This window comes from Peromyscus maniculatus, chromosome 21 (assembly GCF_049852395.1).
Source record: "Peromyscus maniculatus bairdii isolate BWxNUB_F1_BW_parent chromosome 21, HU_Pman_BW_mat_3.1, whole genome shotgun sequence".
Lineage (NCBI taxonomy): Eukaryota > Metazoa > Chordata > Mammalia > Rodentia > Cricetidae > Peromyscus > Peromyscus maniculatus.
Genome location: NC_134872.1, coordinates 2,189,078 through 2,201,640, shown reverse-complemented (window position 1 = coordinate 2,201,640; position 12,563 = coordinate 2,189,078). Strand labels below are relative to the sequence as shown.

At 48.6% G+C, this 12,563-nt stretch overlaps 1 long non-coding RNA gene across 1 annotated transcript in view; it reads right to left on the bottom strand.

The window, feature by feature from the left end:
• Window positions 1-1,189: 1,189 nt before the first annotated feature.
• LOC121824793 (uncharacterized) overlaps window positions 1,190-12,563 on the bottom strand; it is a 59,105-nt gene continuing 47,731 nt past the window's right edge. The window contains exon 3 of the long non-coding RNA XR_013046835.1: window positions 1,190-1,450. This is a non-coding gene — a long non-coding RNA (uncharacterized LOC121824793). The remainder of the gene's footprint in view (window positions 1,451-12,563) is intronic.

Genomic DNA, 12,563 nt, shown 5'->3' with positions numbered 1-12,563 from the left:
GTGAGTGAGGAAGAGGGGCTTCTCCCTTCCTCTGGGCAGGCAGCCCATGACCTGACCGAGAAGCTGAGTCCAGGCTGGCGTTCAGCCCGGCCTACCAGACTCCGTTGGAGTTCATGGGCAGGATGGCACCGATCCAACCCTCCCGGTGACCTGGTTATTTGAAACAGGAAAGCATTTTCAGTTAGGGACATGGGTTTTGGAAAAGAAGAGGAAGGGGTGTGGAGAGTCTTCCCCTCTCTCTGCCCTTTCTGTGATGTGCGGGCACACACACAGGCTCACACACAGCGGGGAGCCTTTCCAAAGCCTCCAAATGTTTCAGTAACAATTGTCATTCCTAAAAATAAGGCCGGTTGGTAACTGCAGGGGACTCTTACTCCACACAGTTCCTGAATTATATGCAAATTACATCTTGGAAACTCAACAAATAAACAGGAAACCTGGAGTTAAGTAACCAAAGTTTGGCAAAGTTCAAGGAAGTTTATGTGACCACCCCCCAAAAGTTAGTAAATAAACAGCAAAGCCTAGGCCCTGTGAGTTAGCTGCCTGTGATGCTGGGGCAGGGAAGAGAGCCTTGGGGGAGGGGCTGGAGAGGGAGCAGATCCTGCATCCATTGCCTCCTTCCTTGTGTATGTCTGTGGTGTGTGTGTGTGTCCCTGATTGTGTGTGTGTGTGTGTGTGTGTGTGTGTCTGTGTGTCTGTGTGTCTGTGTGTCTGTGTGTCTGTGGTGTGTGTGTCCCTGATTGTGTGTGTGTGTGTGTGTGTGTGTGTGTAGGCCAGAGGTCACTGGCAGGTGTCTTCCTCAATCACTTCTCCGTCTTACATTGTGACACAGGGCCTCTCACTGGACCTGGAGTTTCCAGACATCCAGGGCTGCATCTTTGTGTACAGCGTCTTCACTAACGCTCTGTTTGCCCACCTTTGGATAAAGAAATAGGAGATGAATCTTTAAAAAAAAATAAAAAAAAAATAAAGACCTTTGGGGCTGGAGAGATGGCTCAGTGGTTAAGAGCACTGGCTGCTCTTCCAGAGAACTGTGGTTCAATTCCCAGCAACCACATGGTGGCTCACAACCACCTGTAATGAGATCTGGTGCCCTCTTCTGGCCTGCAGGGACACATGCAGACAGAGCACTGTATACACAATAAATAAACAAATAAATCTTTTAAAAAAAGAAAAAAAGAAATGGGAGATGGATACAAAATGAGCTTTATCTTCTAGAGGAAAAAAGAAAAAGAAAAAACTGCTTGAGCTAAGAGCTAATTCTAATTTCCCTCATGTGGTAGTGCACACAGGCAGACCTGACCTGAGGGAGCGCCGGCCCAGCTTCACTCGTTACCAGCCGTGAGCTGGGCTCCTGGACGGTTTCTGTTAGATTTGCTGTCGTTGTTGTTGTTTATGTGTGTGTGGGCTTCCTCTGCATGTATGGCGGTGTGCCTCTTCCTTGCAATGCCTGTGGAGGCCAGAAAGAGAAGGTGTTAGGTCCCCTGGCACTGGAGTTAAGGACGGTGGTGAACCACCATATGGGTGCTGGGGACTGAACCTGGGTCCTCCGGAAGTGCTCGTCACCTCTGAGCCACCTCTCCAGCTCCGCTGTTGGAAAGGGCTGGAGAGATGGTTCAGGGGTTAAGAGTGTGCACTTCTCCTGCAGAGAACCCAGGTTCAATTCCCAGCACATGACTGTCGGTAGCTCCAGCTCCAGGGGTTCCAACACCCTCTTCTGACCTCTTCCAGCACCTGCATGCGTGTGCACATACATACACATAAATAAAAAAAGAATACATTAAAAAAAAAAGCTGTTGCAAAGAAAAGCAAGGACCTGGGTGAGAGTGTGAAAAAAGGCAATACCCCAAAAGGAAAGCTGGGCATGGGGCATGTGTCTGTGATCCTAATACTCAGGAGGCTCATGGGGCTGGAGGACCTCTCTTCAGTTTAAGGCCAGCCTCGACTACATAGTGGAATCCTTGAGAAAAATGGGGGAGGGAAGGGATAAAGATGTTGGTATGAAAAAAGAAGAAAAATATGGAAAGAAAAATGTTGATGATTGTGATTGAAAATATTTGGAAGGAGTGAGGAGAAGCAGCTGGAGGAGAAGGTGAAAGGGAAAAATTCTGAGGGGTGCAGATACCTGGAGGGAAACATTGCCTCCAGATGGTACAGGGGATCCCAGAAGAGTCTCAACCTTTGGATGGCACTTTGCCTTTCCACGGTCAAGAAATTCAGGTCCTGACTTGGCTCCTGCTGCAGAAGGCCCAGGATGCTGGCCCGGGAAGTACCTCCATTCACCTCTTCTTTTTCCTCTCTCCTCCCCTTGCAGTCCAAGCTGACGCTGGGCTGGTGGTCAACTCAACTGCAGTAAAGCTTGGACCATGAATAATACAATCAAGAAGGGCAGCTGTGCGGGGCGGTGGTGGCGCACACCTTTAATCCCAGCACTGGGAGGCAAGGGCAGGTGGATCTCTGTGACTCTGAGAACAGCCTGGTCTACAGAGTGAGTTCTAGGTCAATCAAGGCTACACAAAGAAACCCTGTCTGCAGAAACCAAGATTATGGGGGTGCGGCACATACTTTGATAACAGGAGATGGCATTGCCCCTACTTTATGGGAGAAACAGCAGAATTTCATGTCAGAGACAATGGTCTAAAGGATGATCTCTGCCTGGGACACACCTCTGTGGACAATTCTCAACCACTCTTTCACACATTTCATCGTGCTCAGCGGACGCCTCTCAGACCTGCTCTGCCGTCATTCTTGTTATCGCTGTGAGACGCTAGTTTGCCTTAGGCGGTGACGGACGTGGTGGATTTCGAGCCCTCCAGCAGCACCTACGAACTCTCCTCTGACTGGAACACCGACATGATTACTTTCCTAGTTGGGACATGTGTAAGGTGTGTGGACCACTCACTCGCTCGGCCTGCGATGTGCTCAAAAGTGACCTGTCTCCATGAAAATTACGTCAGCCTCCATCCAGTTCCTGATGTAAGACCCTCTGAGAGCCCGTCAGGCAGAACAGCACGTCAGCGTTCTTCCCTTGGGGCCCCTCCCACTTGAGAGTCTCCTCACAGTCCCTCCACAACTCTACCTCTCTGCTTACTCTGTTTCCCTATTCCTGGGAACAACACAACGAACTTGGAAGACACTAGCTTCGGTGGCTTTGGTGACCATTGATAATTCTTTTTTTTTTTTTTTTGGTTTTTCGAGACAGGGTTTCTCTGTGTAGCTTTGCGCCTTTCCTGGAACTCACTTGGTAGCCCAGGCTGGCCTCGAACTCACAGAGATTCGCCTGGCTCTGCCTCCCGAGTGCTGGGATTAAAGGCGTGCGTCACCACCGCCCGGCCCATTGATAATTCTTGAGGTAATCTCACCATCAATGGGACACACTAGTGTTTCCTGGTATAAAGTGGGGACTGTGGTGTCCCCTGGTGTCAGAGTATGTTCCCCTCCCTGCACAGCTCACTACAGCTGGGCAGCACTCAGGTTCTCCTGAGTGCCCTCTGCTTCCTTCCTCCCCTGTGTGTGCCCCTAAAAGCTCTCCCCACTCCCTGCTCCCCAGCCGGGTGCCTCTCTGAATGTCTGTTGGGTAAGTTTCCCTTGAGATGGAAACATTCTACACTTCGGGGAGGCTCTTTAAACAGGGAGGCAGCTTCCGGAAGTCCCTGAAATGGACCAGATTCATTAGGCCCTGCCCTGCGAAAGCAAGCAATAAAAGCTGAGGGTGTCCTTCCTTAAGCCAGGCTGCAAAGTTGACTCTTGAGATCTGACCAGCTGCCCAGAAGAAGGAAGAAACAGAAACCAGCAGAGCTACCTAAAAGAGATTTAGACCAACTGAGTCACTTGGAAAGGGCACTTTCTAACTTGTTGAGCTGCCTACGGGCTGGGCAGCGTGCTCCAGGTTCCAGCCTTTGTGAGCTGTCACTTGAAAGAACAGGTATTTGGCACAAGACACCTCAAGACCAAGTTCTTAGCACAAAAGAGATTTATTTGCCCCAGAGGGACAAAGGGCAGGCATTAGAGACAAAGACAGGAGACAGAGGATGAAGGGGAAAGGGACAGGCAGAGAAGGAAGAGATGGTTGTCCCGAGGGACAAAGGATGCCTCTGGATGGAGAGGAGACAAAGTGGCCAGAAGGCAAATGATGGTTTATAAAGATAAAAGGGGAAATCCCATGTTAGGATGAGGTGTTTAATTCTGTTTGGGCATGTTAATTAGGGCATCCAAAGGGGGCTTTTGATTACTGGACTTCAGGACTTTGATAGCTGGACCATGGTAGTCAGCCTCAGGAGGAAGAGGCCAAATAAGGGAATAGACCTTGGTGGTTAGCTTTAGGAATGTAATTTACAGGTTTAGCAAGGCAGAGTGAATGGGGAAAGAGCAAGGCCTGCTGAGTCACACACGCACACAAATGCACATGCATGCTGCACAGAAATTTAAAAATATAACGAGGAGCTGGAGAGATGACTCCACAGTTAACAGCACTGACTGCTCCCCCAGAGGACCTGGGTTCAATCCTCAGCACCACATGGTGACTCAACTGTCTGAAACTCAGTTCCAGGAGATCTGACGCCTGCTTCTCGCTTCCAGGGGCACCTCGTGAACACGGTGCACAGACATAACATGAAGGCAAAACACCCATGCACGGAACCTTTAATCCCAGCACGTGGCAGGCAGAGGCAGGTGGATCTCTGTGAGTTCAAGGCCAACCTGATCTACAGAGCAAGTTTCAGGACAGCCCGGGCTACACAAAGAAACCCTGTCTCATAAAACCAACAAATAAAATAATAAAATAAAAATTAAAATAAATCTTGTTGTTGTTGTTTTGGGTTTTTTTAGACAGGGTTTTTCTGTATAGTCCTGGAACTTGCTCTGTAGACCAGGCTAGTCTCTATCTCAGATCCTCCTGCCTCTGCCTTCCAAGTTCTGGGATCAAAGGCATATGCCACCACCACCCAGCCAAAATAGCTTTTAAAAGACATGCAAAATGAATAAAATGAGTATTTTTAAAAGACTCCTAATAAAGTCTTTCACATGTCCACAGTTTCTAGTTTGGGATGATGGACAGAGGTTGGACTGTGGGGTGGAAACGTTGAGATACACAGGACAGAAGAAGACTCCCACATCAGCCCAGACCAGTGAGACTAAGTGTTCAGACGTAAGAGGTAAGAAGCAGAAAGTGAATCTATGGCATCCCATCCTGAATACAAACCTATGACAACTAGCTGTAATTGTCACCCTGGCACAGCCTAGAATCACCTAAAAGAAGTCTCAATGAGGGATTGTCTGCCTTGGGCTGACCTGTGTGGGACTGTCGTAAGTGATTCGGGAAGAACCAGGGAACTGTGGGTGACTCCATTCCCTAGGCAGAGATTTCTGGATTACATGTGAGTGAGGGGAGAGTGCTGAGCACAGCAAGCAACCACGTTAGCGTGCACGCATTCACACGTTAGCACGCACGCATTCTCGTTTCTCTGCTGTCGACACGTGACATTTGACGTTCTTGCCTTGACTTCCCCACAATGATAGACAGTAACCTGAAGTGTTTAGCTAAAATAAACCCTCTTCCCCTAAGTTTCCCTTTGTAAGGGCCTTTTACTACAGCAACGATGCTAGCAGAGCGCCAGTCTCCTGAGCAGCTTAATGTGAGCACAGTCCAGGCTGTTTATCAAGGTCGAGATGGTAAGTCAGTGAATCATTTCTGGGCAATCAGTGGCCAAGGTGCCTGCCGAGCACCCTCAGGGCCATGGATTTAGCCACATATCACAGCCTTCACCCAAACCTCTGCAATACCACCTTTATCTCTAACCGACAATCCTCCCCCATGCTTTTGTTCAGTCACCCAACAGACACACGCAGAATGCCACAGTGCTCCAGGCACCATGCTGGCAACGGAATAAAGATGTCTCCCGGGAGCCCCTCCCTGGCTGTGGGTCCCTGTAGCCCAGGGTGGTGACCACTGAGTCAGTGCCCACATCTGAGCTGAGCCCATCTACACAGTCACTGGAGTGAGGTTAGTCAGTAGACGGAAGACTCGATGGGAACACAGGCTGCTGTGGGAGTTTCAGCTTGCTTGGAATTTCATGTCCTACAGACCCAAACCCTGCCTACCAATTGTGTGGCTTTATCTCTGCACTTCTATAGCTTTCTGGAAATAACCCTAGGCAGCCAACAGACAAGAATAGATTATTTACTAATGTTGGTTAGTTGTTTGTTTTGTTGAGACAAGGTCTCACATATTGCAGGCTGGCTTCAACCTTGCTATGTAGCTGAATGATCCTCCTGCTTCTACCTCCCCAATGCTGAGATTAGAGGTAAGCATCGCTACACCTGGTTTTGATGTGTATGGCTCATTTGGTAGAGTGCTCATCCAGCATGCAGAAGACCCTGGGTTCAATCCCTGAAACCACATAAAATGGGTGGGATGGTTCATGCCTGTGATCCCAGCACCCAAGGGGTGGAGAGGCAGGAGAATCAGAAGTTAGAGGTCACCTCAGCTACATACCAAGTTTGTGGTCAGCTTGAGAGTCATGAGAGAGAGAGAGAGAGAGAGAGAGAGAGAGAGAGAGAGAGAGAGAGAGAGAGAGAGAGAGAGAGACTTTAAGCCTCCTTCTCCTAGAAATCCCCCAACTCACTCCAGAGACCTCTGGGCTTCAGGACCCACCCCAGCGTGAGTCACTCCCTGCGTGGACCTTCAGTGTCCTCCTCCTCAAGCCCTGAAGGTCAGAACACCTTTGAACGCCTGGAAAAACACTAAAGAGAAAACCCAGAGTCCAGGAAAGAAAAACAGACAGCAACAAGGAGCCAAGTGCAGGGAACCAGACTCCTGTTGATTTTGACCCAAGTCCAGTTTCAGCCCAGCCAGGACAAGGAGATCTTGTCCAGGAAAACTGAAGCTGAGCGGGGCGGGGAAGGGCCATAAGTCAAACTCGGGACTCTGATGGAAAAGGATAAAGTTTAATTAGCTCATTGTAGTGAACAAAATGGTCGGATCCGAATGGTTTGTTCTTGACACTGTAGATAAGAAGTGGATTCCTCTACAGCTTGGAGTGGGGCTTTTCACAGCCATGGTGGAAGGTCAGGTCTGAGACACTTGTTTTATCGTGGGGAATCAACCAAGGGCCTCACATTCAGAAGGCTAGCGATCTACCACTAAGCTATAACTGTAGCCCTGAAGAATTTGACTACATAAACGTTTTCATGTATTTATTGGGGGAGGGGAATGCATATCATAATGGGTGTGGGAGTCAAAGGATAACCTGCAGGAATCGGTTCCCTCCTTCCACTGTGTAAGACCCCAGACATGGAGCTCAGGTTTTCATGCCTGGTAGCAGGTGCCTTACATCTGCTAAGTCATCTCATTGGCCTAGCATAAAAAATTCTTCACCGATGTGGTGGTACACACCTTTAATCCCAGCACTCAGGAGGTAGAGACAGAGGCAGGCGGATCTCTGTGAGTTCGAGGCCAGCCTGATCCAGGACAGACAGAACTACACAGTGAGAACCTATCTCAAAAACATCACCCAAAATTTTTTTCAGTGTGTGTGTGTGTGTGTGTGTGTAGATGTGTGTGTGTGTGTGTGTGTGTGTGTGTGTGTGTGTGTGTGTGTGTGTGTGCAGGTGCCTGAGGAGGCTGGAGGTATAGATTCCCTGGAGTTGGGGGTACGGGCAATTATGAGCCACTTGATGTGGGTAGGAACCAAACATGGGTCCTCTGCCACAGCAATACATGTCCTTCATCCCTAAACCATCGTTCCAGCCTCCTTACACATAATACTTTAGAAGCAAAACCTCGTCAAGTTCAAGGAGGTATAGTTCAGCCTCACATACGCAGGCTGAAAAGAGGGCCAGCTGCATTATCATACCAGCCCTAGCACCCCCACATATAAAAGTAAAAACCTGGAAGCATTCCACAATGAAAGTGAGATGAAAAACAGCAGACGTCACAGACAAATGGCTAACGTCCCTAACACACGTACAGCTTCGAAAAGTAAAGAGACACAAACAAATGTTCCCATAAAAAGAAATTCAAGCCGGGTGGTGGCGCATGCCTTTAATCCCAGCACCCGGGAGGCAGAGGCAGGCCGATCTCTGTGAGTTCGAGGCCAGCCTGGGCTACCAAGTGAGTTCCAAGAAAAGTGCAAAGCTACACAGAGAAACCCTGTCTCGAAAAAACAAACAAACAAACAAAAAGAAATTCAAAAGAGGTGTTGGGTCTTGCTCCTAATAAGAAACGCAAATGCTTTAGTATTGTATCCTGCAAATCAGATTGGGAAGAACTCAAAGCCTGTTAGGAAGAGTGGCTGGCAAAGCTGTGGGGACCAGACCTCTAGGGCATCGTTGGTGGGATGCAAAAGAGGTAACCCGTGTGTGTGTGTGTGTGTGTGTGTGTGTGTGTGTGTGTGTGTGTGTGTGTGGCGGGGGGCAGCGGCAATAGTTTGCAGAGCTACATACACATATCCTTTTAAAGCAATATTACTTCTAGGAAAGCACTTAAAAAAAATCTCAGTAGTGGCACATGCCTTTAATCTCAGCACTCAAGAGGCAGAGGCAGGTGGATCTCTGTGAGTTCAAGGCCAGCCTTGTCTACAGAGCGAGTTCCAGGAAAGGAACCAAAAGCTACACAGGGAAACCCTGTCTTGAAAAACCAAAAATCAAAACAAAACAAAAAAATCTCTGGCAAAGGCTAGATGTGGTAGTGTACTTCTTTAATCCCAGCACTCTGAGTTGAAGGCAAGCAGATCTCTGCAAGTGCAAGTGCAAAGCTAGCCTAATCTACCCAGCAAGTCTCAGGCCACTCACAGCTACAAAATGAGATCCTGTCTTCAAAACAAAACTGGTGGGGACCCGTATCTGTGGGGCCTGCCTACATTCCCAGGAAGCTGATTCCCATGAGCTTTGAAGTTTGAGAGCAGCTTGAGAGTGGGGTTAAATTGTGTGTAACTACTGAAGATACTACATATGCTGGTATGTTTGGAAGCTGGTGTGTGGGGCGTTTACCCACCACCCCCACAGCTTCCCAGAGTTTTCTTGAGTGCGAGCAGCAGGAAATATTAGATAGAAGGATTTATAGCGGAGAATGTTGCAGAGATAAACAGATAGAAAATAAAGGATAGCCTCGAGAGGGCCTGGAACCTATTCCAACGGGCCTGGACTGTCTCTGGTCCAGGGTTTTTATAGAGACGTCAAGGGGTGGAGCAAAAGACCTCCTCCCCCAGCACAGCCAAGTGCAGGCCATCTCAGACACCTGCACTCAGGCCCGTGGTCCTGATCATCCTCTATTCGGACCTGCTGGGTAAAGCCACGAGGAACCCCAGAACGGGCTCCCACACTGGTGTTAGAATTCCTAGCCGGCTGGGCAGTGGTGGCACAAGCCTTTAATCCCAGCACTTGGGAGGCAGAGGCAGGCGGATCTCTGTGAGCCTGGTCTACAAAGTAAGTTCCAGGACAGCCAGGACTGTTACACAGAGAAACCCTGTCTTGAAAAATTAAAAAAAAAAAAAGAATTCCTAGCCACTCCCTGAGCTACATGACTGCACGTATACTGTCCAGTAGCCAGGCAAGATGCTTAGTCATCCTAGGGCCTTCCGTGGTCACATAATCTATGTGCATGTGTGGCATAGCTAAGTAAGCCCATATGTCAGGGCGGGGGACCTATAAAAAGCAGGTTCCACCTATTCCTCCCCTCTCTTCCTGCACGGTCATTCCATAGGCCTATGCACACCCCCCCCTCTGTTCCCTTAATAAACTCATAGTGGGTTTTGTCGTGCCTCATGGCTTCTCTGCATGGTAAACATAAATAACAGCTGGGACATTTTCTAGGAGAGCCACAGCTGGGTCCCTTTCTAGGGGAATGACAGATGGAAGATACATATACTTGGTTTTAAAAACTGGTAAATTCGGCATGAATCCTGCCTGCCTACAGAGATCATGTAGTAAATGAAGTAATTCCACTTACAGACGTGACACATCTTACAAGTGAAAAGAGAAGTGACAGAATGCCAGTGTCACCACCTCGAAGGACCTAGTGACATCACAGATCCGTTGGTGATTGTGAACCAGCATGCATGATGCAGTCGAGGAGTCTCAGGAAAGAAAGCACCAAGCCCCAGACTGCTCCTGCCTCTAGATGTAGTTTTCAACTGACCAAGAGATCTGTGGACAAGGCACTATGCCACCCGGCACCTTAGAGACAGAACTCAGACTAGGGAGCAGCACAGGACAAAAGAAAACTGGAGCTGGTATGGCAGCCTACACCTGCAACCCCAGCATTACAGGAGGCCGAGACAGGAGAATCGCCAAGAGTTCAAGGCCAGCATGGACGGCAAAGTGAGGGCCTGTCTTAAGATACAAAGAAGGCTGGGATTGTTGCTCAGTCGGTAGAGGAGTTCCTTAGCTTGCCCAAAGACCTGGGTTTGATTTTCCAGCGCAGAATAAACTGGGTTTGGTGCCAAGCATTACTAACCCCAATACTCAGGAAGTAGAGGCAGGAAAATCAGGAGTTCAAGGTCATCCTGAGCTTCAGTGAATATGAGGCCAAACTGGATTGCATGAGACTCAAAAAACAAACAAAAAACCTACCCCAAATCAAACCAAAAGTGCTAAATACTATCAAATATTACCACCAGCTTTGTCCCCTATGGAGTAACTGTAAACTATGGTATGTATGCCTCCCTTGGCTCTTCTCACCTCCCTCCCTCCCTTCCTCCCTCCCTCCCTTCCTCCCTCCCTCCCTTCCTCCCTCCCTCCCTTCCTCCCTTCCTCCCTCCCTCCCTCCCTCCCTCCCTCCCTCTCCCTCTCCCTCTCCCTCTCCCTCTCCCTCTCCCTCTCTCTCTCCCTCTCTCTCTGGGGGGGGGGGCGGGGGTGGTAATCAAGGTCTCACTATTTAGACCAAATGGCCTGGAGCTCACACAGTCTGCCTGCTGGGGTCAAGGTGTGCAGCACCACTGGAAATTCTGTCTTGTTTCCCAGGCTGGCCTCAGCTAATCCTCCTGCCTCAGCTTCCCGAGTATCCAGGATTGCAGCCATATGTGGCTGGGGACTCCATTCTGAACAAATAAACCTTGTCCAGGACACAAACATTCCTCAGTCAGAAAACCTAGAAATTAGTTCTTACCTCCCCCCTGTATCTTATTTTATAGAGTCTTATTTTTTATAATTTATCTATTCATTTATTTTATGTATATGAGTGCTCTGTCTCCATGCACACCAGAAGAAGGAATCTGATCCCATTACAGATGGTTGTGAGTCACATGTGGTTGCTGGGAATTGAACTCAGGGCCTCTGGAAGAGCAGTCAAGCGTTCTTAACCACTGAGCTATCTATCTCCCCAGTCCCACTACCGTAGATTCTTAAGTGGCTTTTCTCTCTTAAGCTCATTTGCTGCTTCTGTGAAAAGTAATAGTTACAGCTTATCTGCCCAAGACCACAAGAATTTCCCAGCTTACTCCCTGCACTGGGCAGTTCTCCCTCGTCAGTTATTACATGAAGAGGAAGCTGGTCAAGCTGATGTATATGAAGAGGAAGCGCCTTAGTTCGGGGGATCAGAAGAGGGTAAGATAAACAGAATGACAAAGATTATGGTGTAAGAGGACTGGAGAGGTGGCTCAGCGGTCAAGAGCACTGGCCGGCTCTAGCAGAGAACCCAAATTCAGTTCCCAGCACTCACAACTGTCTGTAACTCTAGGACCGGGGAATCTGGCACTGTCTTTGGGCCTATGGGGGCAGCAAAGTGTGCACATACATATTGGCAGCCAAAACATTCACACACATACAAATAAATCTTTTTGTTGGTTTGTTTGTTTGGGTTTTGTTGTTGTTGTTTTGTTTTGTTTTTCAAGACAGGGTTTCTCGGTGTAGCTTTTGGAGCCTATCCTGGATCTTGCTCTGTAGACTAGGCTGATCTGGAACTCATAGAGATCCACCTGCCTCTCCCTCCCGGAGTGCTGGGATTAAAGACATGTGCCACCACGGCCTGGCTAATAAATCTTTTTTTAAAAAGAAGATATTTAAAAAATATCACATAGAGCTCAACTTGGGCTGCAAGAAACTCTCTCTCTCTCTCTCTCTGACTGAATGTAATTCATTTCTAATTCTTACTACATGACATGTGCTAGGCTAGATCCTTCACACCATCCATTTGAAACCTTCAAGAACAAGAGATCTGCCAGCCCAGGTTCAGAGGATAAAGGTTTCCAAGCTCAACACCCCAGGTTTGATCTGAGGGACCCACTGGGTGGAAAAAGAGAAGCAACTCCTGCAAGCTGTCCTCTGACCTTTACACACACACACACACACACACACACACACACACACACACACACACACGACCTGCTTCTGTAGTTAGCAACAGTTCTTACCTAGTAGCCACAAGCAATCGTATCTAGGATTACTTCCCGGAGTCAGTGAATCACCAGGGTCGAGCACAGTGCTGAGCACCTGTGACCCCACACCGAGGAGACCAGAACATCTGCTGTGAGGAACTGAATGGCCTAATCTCTCAACCCTACCCAGACAGGAAGTTCTGTCCCTACCTGAATCACAATAGGAGGTCTTCACAGACTACTGAAGCAAAA